Genomic DNA, 14134 nt, shown 5'->3' on the forward strand with positions numbered 1-14134 from the left:
TTAACATTTTTTTTTTAATTACAAATTTTTAACAGCATGATAATGATAGTTTTAGGTACTCTCAGTCATTCATTCCTCTTTTCTTTGTTTATAGATATAGGAAGTTTTGATAATGCAATTATATATATTTGAAATTCCTTTTTAATGTAGCATAAATGCCTGGACATTGCTGTTTTTGTTTCTGCGTATACTGAGAAAGACTATAGTTAAGTAAAAGTGAATATCTTTAAATAGATAACACATCAATAAAAAAAATTATGTGTCTGTTTTGTTTTATAAAATGCAGTTTGCTGGCATTTCTGCAATCTGTTTTTTAAAAAAGTGTCTTGTATATAATTTCATAATAAGTGGGTATTTGATTTGCATAAGGCATCTGAATGCTGCAATTTTTCTGAAAATGTGTAGCTTGTAACTTTGCTACATTTGAAATTTTGAAAACTGATAAAATTAACAATTCAGTCCTGCTGGCTCAAATTATTTTAATTTAAACTTCAGCATTGTTTATACATCTTTTATGGATTCTTCAAAAAAGACATATAAATGAGAATTTCAGTTTAAATCTTGTTTTGAAAATAATAGTCCTGCCTTAAAAATCATATAAATTATTTTTTAAATAAAAGGTGATTTCATCAGACATGATTTATTAGAAGTAGAAATTCCTTAGTTTTAAAATAATATCCATACACATAAGTTCTTACCTGGCCTTTATTTATGCAGCTGTTGATCGTAGACATATTTTCAATTGCAGAATGAGATGTTGTAAAGATTCATGTTTCTGCGTGTTTAAGTTTGCAAAAATCAGTTTCATAAAAAATTACAAAATTAATTTTTTATGCAGTGCTTCATTCCCTATACTTACATTTAGAAACATTTTATACTCATTATAAAAATGGAAAAAAAAAAAAAAATGAGTCCCATATGACAAAAATTGACAAGATATTTAATTTCAAAATTTGTGATTTTTGACAACATGTTCAATTAGCCTTGAAGAGTCAGTTAATAAATGAATTGGAATAATTCGAAGTTGGTATTGTCTAAAAAATAATATTGTTTTGTGATTAACTAATACCTTTAATTTATAATTTTTTTAAATATGTTATGCCAAAAGAACTTTCACACCAGTAATTTATAGATTTTCGCAGTTTAAAAATACATTATACTCCCATGAAGTTTTATTACTTTAGAATCATTATCCAACATTCACATAAAAAATTTATGTATAAGCGTTTCAAATTTTAAAGTATATTTGTTACGAGTTGGCTATGTGTCGATATTGAAGTTTGCTGATATATTTAACATGAATTCTATGATTTTGTAAATGATATAATTTTTTCTGAAAGTTTGTATTGGTCAATAGGTTTTATGACAATCTTCACAGAAATACTCGCCCCTTAATCTATTAATACCAGAACTAATTTTTAACTAGTATTTTATTTTTAGTTATGTATCTATAAATGCAAACATTTCATTCTTCATACAGCCCCTGAATATGATTAGTAATTTTAAAATGCAATATGTTTGTCACATGATAGCAAATCCTTTATATTTTATTTTTTATAATAAGAGTAAATAATTTATTTTTCTAATAACAGTAACATTTCCGTAGATATCGATAAGGACCGGAAGAACATTTGTAAGTTAGTTTTCACATTTTTTCAACATTATCTTCTTAAATTTAAAAATGCCCAAACATGAATATTTGTGTCATTTGAAACATTGTAGTTGGAAGTATATATCCACGGCCAGTAATTGCGAAAACGAAGGTTGATTGTGGACATTACATATATAAACTGAAAAGAAATATGTAAGTAATAAGTTAGGGAAAATGTATAAATAAATGCACTGAATTCCTAATCTGTTGGGGTTGAGCAAACAATAAGCAATTGAATCTAAGTTTTTAATTATTGAAATTATTTGGCCTTACTATATTCTTAGCTCAAAAACAGGCCTCCCCACTATTTTTCGGGACGTCACCCTCTCAATAAAGATATTACGAAAAATTTAAACCTTTTTTATTTCTTATAATCCTTTTTATTTTTATTATCTTTTGATTTTTTTTTATAAAAAAATTTACGTTTGTATTTCACTTTTTCAGTTTTATGATGTGGTTATATTCAGTACAGTATTTGTTTTTTATTCTTCTGTTGCTTTTTTAGTGGAATAGAGATTTAAATTTGAATTATTTATTATTATTATATGTTCTGTGATCATTAGTTTATATATATATATATATATATATATAATTGAAAATTTAAAAACAATTGTCCCATTTTTTTGTGACTCATGTTAATCATAAAAAAATACGATTTTTAAGATGTAGAAGTAAAGCACGCTTTTTGTGAAAGATAAATGCCTGTAATTTACAATGATATAAAATTTGAAATTGGGCGAAGACAAAGTTGATTGTCAGAAAATATTAAAAAATTCTTGAAAGTCCCACAAAAATAAATAAAAGAAAAAAATCAATTCAAGTCGGATTTAAAGGTACACGACTACATGTGATTAAAATCTGGTCGCTCTAGCTGCCACCGTCTTTCCACAATGCGGCAAACTTATATACATTTGAAACCGGTTATAATGAACTTCGAGGGGGCCAAAAATTTGTTTAGCTATATCTGATCTGATAAAAAAAATAGATTATCTCACAAAATTATGTCAAATTGAGTGATGAATTACACAGAAAGAGTGATTAGCATTATCACCTCTCCAAAAAGATGTTACTTATAACTTGAATTTTTTCTGAAAACATATCAGAAGTTAATTACTATTATTATTGTGTGCAACCACCAAATTTCTTTTAGTTGTTTTCTGTTTCCCTATGCGCTGATAGTTTCACACAAAAAATTACTTAGCATTAAAGTCATGGTTTAAACCCCTCATTGTTATTCTAACATAGTGTTTGTCAACTTTTTCTGTACCAGCGACCCCTTTAAAAAAAAAAAACCTCTTTCATAATAAGTAATTATGTCATTGTTGCATATTATTAAGTATTGTTACATATTATCTGTACATATTTTATCTATTTTAAGAATCACAATGTAAAAATTAATTAAAACGATGATTAAATATAGTAAAAACTATTTATTAAAATTCTAAAATAAACACGAAATCAAGAAGAAATTTTTAAAAAAAGTGTGAGATTATTGATGCTCTCGGAGTTTTAATAGTTTACTAAAATCGGGCTCCAGTTTCGTTAACATCAATTGCAAATTGCTAAGTTCCGTGATATGTGGTCTGTTCCTTTGCTTTTATAGTAAATTAGCTGCTGGACTGAACCCACACCCATTCAAATACGATGAAAAATAAGCAGTTCATAATTTCTGTACTCTTGCCTCCAATCCAGGGTAGAGAGCTGGTACTGGTTTTTGAATTCAGAACTCTTGGTATACATTTCTGAATTTTACTTTTAGTTCTTCGTTAACTGTTAGTTCTACGAGTTCTTCTAAAATTGATGATTCTGTTGTATCTGCATTTGCAAAAGGATCTAAAACTCAACTTGGTATATTCATATTTAAAATATCTTGAAATAGCTTTATAAAATCAGCATAAAGAACATGAAATTTTGGTAGTTAAGTAAGTAAAAGTCTTCTTGTTTTGCAGAGACTGCTGATAATGTACGGAAGTGACTATATTCATCTCTACCCAGATTTTGTTGGAACAGAAGAAATTTTCCCACAAAGCTATTATTTTTTTAAATTAAATTGAACGCATCACTTTGCAACTGTAAATTAATTTTATTAAATATTTTAAATAGGTCTGTAAAATAAGAGACGCCATTTTTGTATATATTCAGGTTTTCTCGCAATATTTCGTCTTTGTTTCCATGATAGACCAGTACTTAGTCAAACGATTCAGACAAATATTTTTGATAACCAGGGAACTTTTGAGTGCTGCAACAAGCGATTGTAATCTTCATAATTTTCTTCACAAAATGGCCAGGTAATCAATTGTGACGCCTCGTCATTGCTGAGGCAACATCAGTAGCAGCTGACAAAACGTTGCGAATAGGAATTTCTTTCTTGGGGGGGGGGGAATTTTTTTTTTCATGATATTAAATATTGGTTCTCCCTTTGTATCGGTGCCCAAAATGATAACCTTTGACAAAATATTCAGCTTAGTATGATAATAGTAGTGCGTCGTATTTGTTAGAGTTAATTCATCGAGCTTAATGGAAAATTTCCAGCTAATAGCATAATGTTATTTCAACATCTTTTTAGCCATTTCATCTGTTCTTCTTTGTACTGAGTTATTATTCAGAGGAATTTTTCTGGTGATATCTGATGGTGTCTTATGATGAAGAGTAGTTTTTATTATCTCTTTAACGGCCAGCAAGACTAATAATGTTATACGAGGCTTGTAATTCAGCATCTTCTTTCTCACTTAGTAAACGACTCGTAAAGGTTTGAGCCCACCAACAACCGAGCGGTAAAGTCGCTGAATGCTGGTAGTTCGGTCCGAGGTTTGAATCCCGCAAACAGGCTGGCTGCACGGGTGTTTTTGTGGTTTTCCCCATTTGTAACGTGTATACGAGCCAGTTTCCCTTAGAAAGTCCTCCATGAAGGCATCCCTCCCCTTACGCAGATAGCCCTAGTGTGCTTTGCCATAATTAAATACACACCGTAAAGGTTTGATATTGATGCTAAAGCAAAGTTTAAAGTTTAAAGAAATTAAACATTTAGCAGTAGTAGCAATAAAAGCTCCCTGAGATATGTTGTGCAGACATTGAAGACAATAAAAGATTTTGAACTTAACCAATTTATTAACAATATAATAAAGAATAAAAACACAGAAAATAAGTGTCAACAATATTAGAGTCTTGGGAAAAATATAATATAACCATCATTCATCAAATATTTTTACCTGTTCTCCAAAACACTGGCATTCTATACAAACAAAAATGTCCTAAACAGTAATTATGCGGCCTAAAAATAAAGCTGGCTACCCATTCAATAAGTCTATAATCAATGGTCAAGAAAAACATCTGAAAATTTAAATGAAGTTCTTGAAAGCACTTAAAACAGGCCTAACCCCGTTTGCACAAGGAGTCGCCGCTCACGTATTTTTAATTGCCGCCTTTATTGAAGAACAGGGATGCCGCCCACGGCACTCACATGGTAGCCTCTGGAACCAAAGAACTTTATTCTGGAACCATCATCTCGCAAACCGGAACCAGTGCACTTTAATCACCGGACTGCATGCATCCTTCTGAAGGGGCTGGAAACCGCTCACTCAAGTGCCGGGAAAGCAGGAACTAGAAGGGTTGAGCTTGGATCTTGGATCATATCTTTACTACTGGCTTTAGCTACTAGGAGCTCTTACCAGTATATTATCATTTTACCATAGGCCATAAAGTTAAAAATTTAAGAGGTGTATTTAAAATACACCGCGCCCGAAGGCGAGATCAATAAATGAGAGAACTCATAAAATAAGTTTTGCTAAATTGCATATCATGGCATAGCATAGGTGATTATATACGTAAATGGTGGCGAGAAGCGAAATGAAAGTCTAAGCTTCTGCGTGAGTCAAGAAGAGCAGGAACACGTGATCAGCGTCCGTCATTTAGATTGGTCGAGGAGTCAGAGTTCGAAAAATGAAGTTTTTGTAATTTTTGGCAATAAATAAAGTTCGAACATAGTAAAAGCAACATCTATTTGTGAATTTAAGAGTCTTATGTCTTTTGAAACACTTGAAAATCTTCTAAACTTGCGATATAATCATTAAATGAATAGGAAACTGTAAAAGGCGAAAATGAGGTTATGTAGCTCACTAGGGCTAATGAGTGAGAGTAAGCACTTGGTGTTACCACGAACTTTGATTTTAAAAGACACAATACGAAATAGTAAAAATAAAAAGTAAAAGTAAAAATCTTGGTTAAATAAGTAGTAAAACTAAGAATTCATCGATGAAAAATAAAGTCCTAATTTTGCAAAGTTCATCTTTCTTGAATAGTAACTGCAAAGGAATAGTAATTTTTTTTTTTTATACATTATATACACTACCACCACTTAGAATTGTGGTGGATCGTTCGAGGTCTTTTCACTACGTTCTCAATAGTAGGGTCATAGTCTGTAAGCGATTTAATAGCTTCATAGGGAGAATTTCTCATATCTTCAAAGAAGTTGTGTGCAGAAATTAGGATTTGGTCGTGAATTGGATTGATATCCAGGTCTTTGTGAATTTGAGAATTTCGCACGAACCAGGGTGCGTTCACTATGCTACGTAAGATTTTGTTTTGAAGTACATTTAATTTTTGTCTGTCTATTTTTCGGGCAGTAGCCCAGGCTGGAACTGCATAGAGGATTATTGGTCGAATAAGTGAGATGTAGATATTTTTCTTGGTACGGAGGTTTAACTTAGAGTTTCTTCCAATTAATGAGTAGAGAGCAATGAAAGCAGCGTTAGCCTTATTTGTAACATATTGAATATGATCTTTGAAATTTAGGGTTTTGTCAATATAGACACCTAAGTATTTATAGGAGTTGGCAACAGGAATATCTTGGTTATTGAGTCGGATATTTATATTCACTGGGATATTTTTTCTGTATCTGCGAAAGAGAACTACGCAGCATTTATCAGTATTTAGTTTGATTTTCCAGTCTTGACAAAATTTGTTGATAATGTTGACTTGGAGCTGAAGTTTCTCTAAAGCATTATTTGGACTTCGTGAACTGGTGAGGATGACTGTGTCGTCGGCATATTTGAGTATATTAGAATGAAAAGGTAGAGGCATATCATTTATGAATATTGTAAAAAGCTTCGGTCCTAAAACACTGCCTTGAGCTACTCCACTGTAAATCACTTTTTTTGAAGAGATTGCTTCACCACAGCGCACTTGAAAAGTACGATGTTTAAAATAAGAATGCATAAGCTTAATAAAGCTGTTTGGTAAAAGGAAGTTAGATAGCTTATGAAGTAAGCCAGCATGCCACACTCGATCGAAAGCATTTTCGAAATCGAGGAAGCATGCCGATACTCCGTTCTTTTTTATAAATTCTTAGGCAATAAATTCAACTAAATTTAATATTTGATGTGTGGTATTGTGGCCTTTGCGGAATCCAAATTGATGCTTGTCTATTAGATTAAGGCGTTCTAGATGATTGGTGAGCCGAGCACTTAGTACTCGTTCGAAAACTTTTCCAAGCGCTGGAAGAAGACTGATGGGTCTGTAATTTTTTGCTAGCTTTGGATCTTTTCCTGGTTTCGGGATCGTAACAATGATCGAATGTTTCAACTGCGATGGAAAGTAGCTGAGTCTAATACAAGCATTAAAAGTATTTGTAATTAAGACTATGCATCTTCTAGGTAAAGCTTGCAACGCTTCATTAGAAATCATGTCATATCCTTTAGCTTTGCGCTTCTTTAATTTTTTAATAATTTGCTGAACTTCGTTTGGAGATGCAGGCGTAAAAAAATTAATGCTGGGACTGTTGAGGATGCTATTGACAGAGTAATTAATATCTTTTTCGTGATCAGAATTTTTATTTTCATGTTGTTTAAAAATGTTTTCTAATTCTTTTGCATGAATTTCAGCTATGGAGTCTTCGGAGTGGTGAATTTTGCCCATGTGATACAGGGGGTGAATTTGATTGGGTGAAAGATTTCTGAGTGATTTAGCTACTTTCCAAACAGAGTTTGGGTAAAGATCCATGTTTTCTAGGAAATTATCCCACGAATTTGATCGATGAGTGGCGATGTCTCCTTTTATTTTTCTGTTTAAATAATTAATATGACGTTTTTCAGTAGGATTGTGAGTAATATGCTATCTTTTTCTAAGTCTATTTCTTTCTTGTATAAGGGATTTAATTTCTTCTGGGATGTCATAGGGATTTTTATTCTTGACTGTATAGGTAGCATTATTGATAGCGTTTTGAATTTTGGAGTTTAATCTGGTGATTTCCAGCTCAATATCGCAGTCATAACGAAGTGTGGCTCTGCTGAAGGGTTGAGCCAGAGCGACGCGAGATACTTATAGCAGAAGTAGGAACGACGTCATCTCACGGCAACCAATCAGCTATCGGCACGAATCGGCTTTTCAGATGACGTAACATCATGTTTCGTTTTTGCATCTCAATTAGGTTGAAACAGTCCGTTCTCAATGCAAAACAGTGGCAGCAAGAAAAAGAAGTAGAAGTAACTACTATATTACATTAAAAATAAGGACTAAACTAAATAAACATTTCAAGGAGGAGAGATGATGCAGTAAAAGGTTTAAAAATAAGCTATATTTTCCAACAGATATATTTGGCTGTTTTAAATATTTCTATTCCGATCCTTCAAAACAGAATAATCTGTCTTTTTCATCAGCATAAATTTTATTCAAACGCTCTTGTAGGCTAGAAGGCTTCATAGCGTCATTCGAAAAAAACGTTTTGGCAAATAAAACACATAAGTAATGACTGGTTTGTAGGAGATTATGTAAATCCATATTTTAAATACTCAATACAGTTCTGCCGACATTTCTTCTTAGGTTAAGATATTTTGAAATACAAAACTTACCACGGTTTGAATTAACTTTTCAGATTTATAGGTGATTAAAAAAATAATGATGAATGACATGAAATGAATTATTCTTGCATGGAGTCTCTCCAGGAATGGATGCGCTCGTGGAAGGAGGAAGGCAATAAACGTTTTTTTGTGCGGAAGTACCACTAAACTGTTGTTAAGGTAATGTGCTCTGGATGTAAACAAAAGTACCACACTGCTTTAAACTATCAAACATATGCAGTACTACGTCAGCCATAATTGAAGGAAGGAGTGCCCTTCTATTCCTTTCCTCCGTAGATGCGGTGGAGGGGAAGGGGGAAACGAGGATGACTGTTTGGCACTTGCATCAAAGTCCATCAGCAAAATAGTTTGAGTCATCTTTCATTGAATTGTAGGCCTTCTTAAAGGGAGAGATGCTATTCGTTAAGCACGGATATCTGAGGTGAAGTGGTCAGGTATTTTCCTAAGCCAGTCGACTCAGGCGAACACAGTTCGCGAAGCGGGCTCCGCGCGTCAGCGTAATTCCGGACTATGTCGTTAGCGATTTTCTATCTGGAATGCAACTGAGCATGAGTGAGTCCTAAGAAGCTCAAGTGGGTAAAGATGGCAGTTAGGTGAGTTGTGGGTTGATAGCATAAACAGTAGAGAGTCTCCGAGGAAACACTGTCTCATCTGCATCATCACAAGTAGGTCGTGTTGATTGGCTGTAAGAGAGCAGGTAAGTAAAGTGCTCAAAACTATCTAGCCATTCAGAGAGGAGAGTGGGAAGTCAGAAAATGCAGCACTAAAGAATAATTTTAAGCTAAAATGTCTGTAAAATTTGGAAATATATTTCTTAAATTTTTTAGTTTTTTTAATATAATTATATATTTAAATATTACTATTAAAACTAGGTGTTAGCTATATGGCGCAAAATTGCTCTTGGTCTTCTATTTCTGATCCTTCTGTAGTCGTAAGCTAATATTGGGATTGTTGGATTTTGGACTTTAGGAATTTTCCTAAAGAAATTTTTGGCCAACTTTGCCATATAGGCGTTAATGGGCATTACGTTGAATTTTCTGTGGATAGCTTCATTACGGATGAACCATCTACAATTAGTGGCTTGTCTTAGGACCGAATTTTGGGCAATTTGCAGACTTTTAATAAATGAATCGCTAGCGTACCCCCATACGGGGCAGGCATAGGTAATAATTATATTGTAACATGGCTTTATAGATGAGTATTTTATTTTCTATAGAAAGAACGCTGTTCCGAGCGATTAGAGAGGAAAGTGTAGCTTTACGAGCTCGGAATTTGTTAATTACGTGTTTAATGTGAAGCGATCATGTGAGTTGCTTGTCAAGAATTACACCTAAGTAGGGGACTTGCTTGGCCCAAGGGATTGCAGTATTAAACATAATGATCTGAATGTTTTCATGAGTTTTGATTTTCCTGGTGAACAAAATAGCGTCGGATTTCTCGACATTAATGCCAATTTTCCAGGCGAGGAGCCAAGATGCCAGTGCATGGATGTGATTTTGGAGTGATTGTTTCACTGAGCTAATAGATGCATTTTGTGTGAGTATTGCCGTATCATCTGCATATATGGCTGTGATTGTGTCCTGTTGTGGGATATCGTTCGAGTAGATATTATAGAGGACTGTAAAAACTAAAGAGCCCTGAGGTACGCCAGCCATGATTGGTCTGGGGGTTGAGTATGTGCTATTGACTTGAACGACAAAGTGTCTATTCTTAAGATAGGAGTTAATGAGTGTAATGATGTAAGCTGGGAAACCCAGGTTAATTAATTCGTAAGTGAGGTCCTCCAGCCACACACGGTCAAATGCCTTGGCAACGTCTAGAAAGATACCTCCGGTAGTGAGATTATTTTGCAGTCTTGAAGAAATCAATTCAGAGACCCGGTATAATTGATGCGTGGTGGAGTGCCGTTTAAGGAAGCCGTATTGCTCATTGATGAATGAATTATTTGCTTCCTCATGTTGCATGATCCTTTTTAAAATGACATATTCAGTGATTTTACTTAAAGCTCAAAAAAGGGCTTATTGGTCTGTAGGATACCGGATCGCAAGGAGCTTTTCCTGGCTTAAGAATTGGGCATATGATTGCAGTTTTCCATTTCTTTAGGGTAAATTTCACTTTTGATAATAAAGTTGAGATGATGGTAATCAGGTTCAAGATCATAAAAATACCCATGTTGGCAAGCATTTTATTGAAAATCTTATCCAGACCAGGACTTTTCTTGGTTTTCAGTTTGCATACATATTCAAGGACATCTGACAGCATAACTGAAGGGATGTTGTCAGTGTGGGGATTTGTCAGGAAATTTGTTAGCGTATGATTAAAGTGTTCTCTTGGTGGGTGAGAAATGTTGTTGGTGCGGAACTGAGTAGCTGCTTAGTGATCGGCGAGCGACTCAGCTTTCTCAATTTCGGTGTAGGCAATATTTCGGGGGCCATTAAGGGGCGGAATATTTGTGTAGCATCTTTTAAATTTTGTAGTCGCTTTCCAGATAGAGTTATCTTCTGGATTAAGAGACTCTAGGTAATGAGCCCAGTTGCGTTGTGCTTGTTTACGTGTCAGGAGTCTGAACTCGTGATTGAGCCTGTTGAGAGCGGATTTATCCGCGGGATGCTGGCATTTTTGCCATGTTTTCCGGGTAGCATTTCTCTGTTTAATGGGTTGTCGGATCTTGGAGTTTTTAATTCTGTCCCTGTGTTCTACAGCTTTGCTGTTGACATTCAGGGCGTTAAAAAGTTCATTGGAAAAGGAAGTAATAGCCGCGACTAACTCATCCTCATTTTGTATCGTGTGTATTGAGTCGTGAGTGTTGTTTATTGCTTTCGCATATCCTGCCCAGTTAGTAATGAAGGCCCTTTTGTGTGGTGAGTTATGGCGATTAACATCTAGCTCTAAAATGACGGGATTATGGCTTGACGATAGTTCACACAGACTTTCCACATGCAGACTTTTTACACCTCTAAGAAAGTAAAAATCAATGGTAGAAGCAGTATTATCGCCATAACGTGCTGGGGTTTGTGGAGCTGCAATAGTAAATTTTTTTCGTTATGACGACTGCCGAGTCGTCAGAACGAAGGATTATATTTCCTAAGGTGTTGTTTGACTTGCAGTTCCACTCGCGGTGCTGTGCATTTAGATCTCCACCTATAATGATTCTATTGTTAATTCTAGGGAGAACTTGCAGGTCAGCTGCAACGTTCCCGTGTGCTTTCCTGTTGGGTGGGATATAAGTGGAGGTAAAAGTGATTGGTTGAGCACTGTGTGGAATGATGTTAATGGCTAAGGCCTCGACACTTGAAAGACGTGGGATTTTTACAAGATAGTGAGGAATGTAGTTTTTAATTAAAATAATTAAACCTCCTTCTGGGTATCTGGTGGGCAAATACTGAATTTTGTATTGGGTCCAAGCTTGTGTTCCTGTATGAGGAATACATCGGGGACATACTCACGTATAAATTCACGAAGCTCATAAATTCTATGAAACAAACCATTAGCATTCCATGTTACAACGCGCAGGTTTCCACAGTTCACAATTTAATTACTATTATTTATCCCGTTAATTTCCTCCATGGTGAGGTAGAATAAGTTCCTAAGCCAGTTCGCATGTCTACAGAAGAAGCTAGTTCATTGGTGGAATTCGATCCGCTGTGAGCTGGGATACTTCGTGGCTGCCTTAGCGACGTAGGTAAGATATTCCTAGATAGATAGAATTCGTTATATGGCCGGAACTATCGCGCTAAAGCGTAATTATATCGGCTTGATTTGTATACCTTGACACTAGAGAATATAGTACGATCTTCGTCAAGTACATGACGTTGTAAAATTCGGGATCTGGTTGTCTCACTGGGGAGAAATGAGTAAGTAGCGAAAGAAAAGTCCACAAAACCAAAAATACTGGGTTTAGGAAGAAATCCAATCATGGAAACTGAAGATAAGATTCTGCTGACCTGTGGTGCCATCTCTCGAGCCAAAAAGACCTAAATCATCATACAATGGGAGAGATAAAATGCAAAATGAATTTTCCATTCCGTCGTGAAGTTCAACCTCGCAATTTTGGAATTTGTTTGCGGATGACTTCTTTTCTTTGACTTCTTCTACCAAATTTCAATAATCTGCTGATAATACTTTTTTAATTCTTCTACAAATTTCAATAATTTGCTGATAATACTTTTTGCTAATTCCAGCTTCCAAAATTTGTTCACATGAAACAATCGGCGCATATATGTTCGTGACATGAGAAATTTTCTTCTGTTTAGTAATAGTTTAAAATGATTTTTAAGCGGTTTAGAAGCTTCCTTTTCTTCTGTGTTTTCGCACGCGAATTTTAGGATAAAATTCAGATCCCTTGAATAAAGCCACGTGATTTTTTTTTTCATATCGAAAACAAGTGGATTTTTCATCTTTAGGAAAGGTACAAGTGTACATCATGTGGTCTTTACTACAGATCAGACATCTTAGTGAATTAATACCCATGTCCGAAATGTTGGCATCTAAAACACATCATGAAATTTCTATTGCTACTATACTTTCTGATTGAGATCCTAAAATTCAGGCTCGTTCGCTTCTTGTAAATACGTCATCATCATCAATATCATCTCTCTCAACGAAAGCACTCGTTTCCAGTTGATTTTCTAAGGAGCTGGGTAAACCTTAATAACATGATATCGTGCTTCACATATTTCAATTTTAATTTCAGCAGCGCTAGTATCTTCAATTAAATTTTTGATGATTACATTAATCAGAGTCTGTTCTTTCGATCTGGAGGCACTGAACTGAATTTCATTCTTCATGAAAGTATCCGGTGTGCGATCACGATTTAATGACGAATCGGGAAGCATAATTCACAAGTGCACATCAGCGCAGCCACTGAGGGAGGGATTTCGAAAATGAACCAATGAGCTATTGCTCCTCTCAAGTAGCACAGCAACATCGTAACGACGTTGCAAACTCGTCGCGGATATCGTTGCACCACTGTTTTGCAAACGTTTCAAAGACGTCTTATTACGTCTTTGCAGATGAGGTTTTTGTCGCATAGACGTCGTTATTGCGTCTTTCGCAGGTGATATTTTGTTATTTTTGGTTTTATATGAATTAATTCTGAGAATCAACCTTTCAATATGAACACAATAATCGATTGATATGAATGATATACGATATAACACTTAGGACGTTATAACCGAAGCACAAAGCTAATAAGGGTATCCAAATATTACACCGCTGGAACCACAGAGATTGGAGACAGACACTATTTCACGAACCACCGAGACACTGTTTCACGAGCACTAGATTAACGATTAGTATTGTAGCATTTCTTGTAGAGCAGATACTCACAAACAAAATAAGCACAAATTCAGCATTCTCACAATGATTTCTCCTGAGTTCAGAGGCTTCCACCACTCGCTGAAGGCAGTTGAAGTAAGTAGATACAGAACAATGAGAAAATTCACAATGCGTTCTTTGATTGACAGTGCATTACATTTGCTTTTATATCAGCAATATTATTTATATCAGTCATTGCTTGATTCAATTTCAAACATGAAGTCAGGCTTTTCAAACGCCTTACAGATGGGATCTTTGCCAAATTACTTGAAAGAACTGCTAAAAATCTCAATTGATTGCGCAGTTGCTTGTT

The sequence above is a fragment of the Stegodyphus dumicola genome, chromosome 1, assembly GCF_044657685.1.
Source record: "Stegodyphus dumicola isolate Sdum_Otavi_A_Nest chromosome 1, ASM4465768v1".
Taxonomy (NCBI): domain Eukaryota; kingdom Metazoa; phylum Arthropoda; class Arachnida; order Araneae; family Eresidae; genus Stegodyphus; species Stegodyphus dumicola.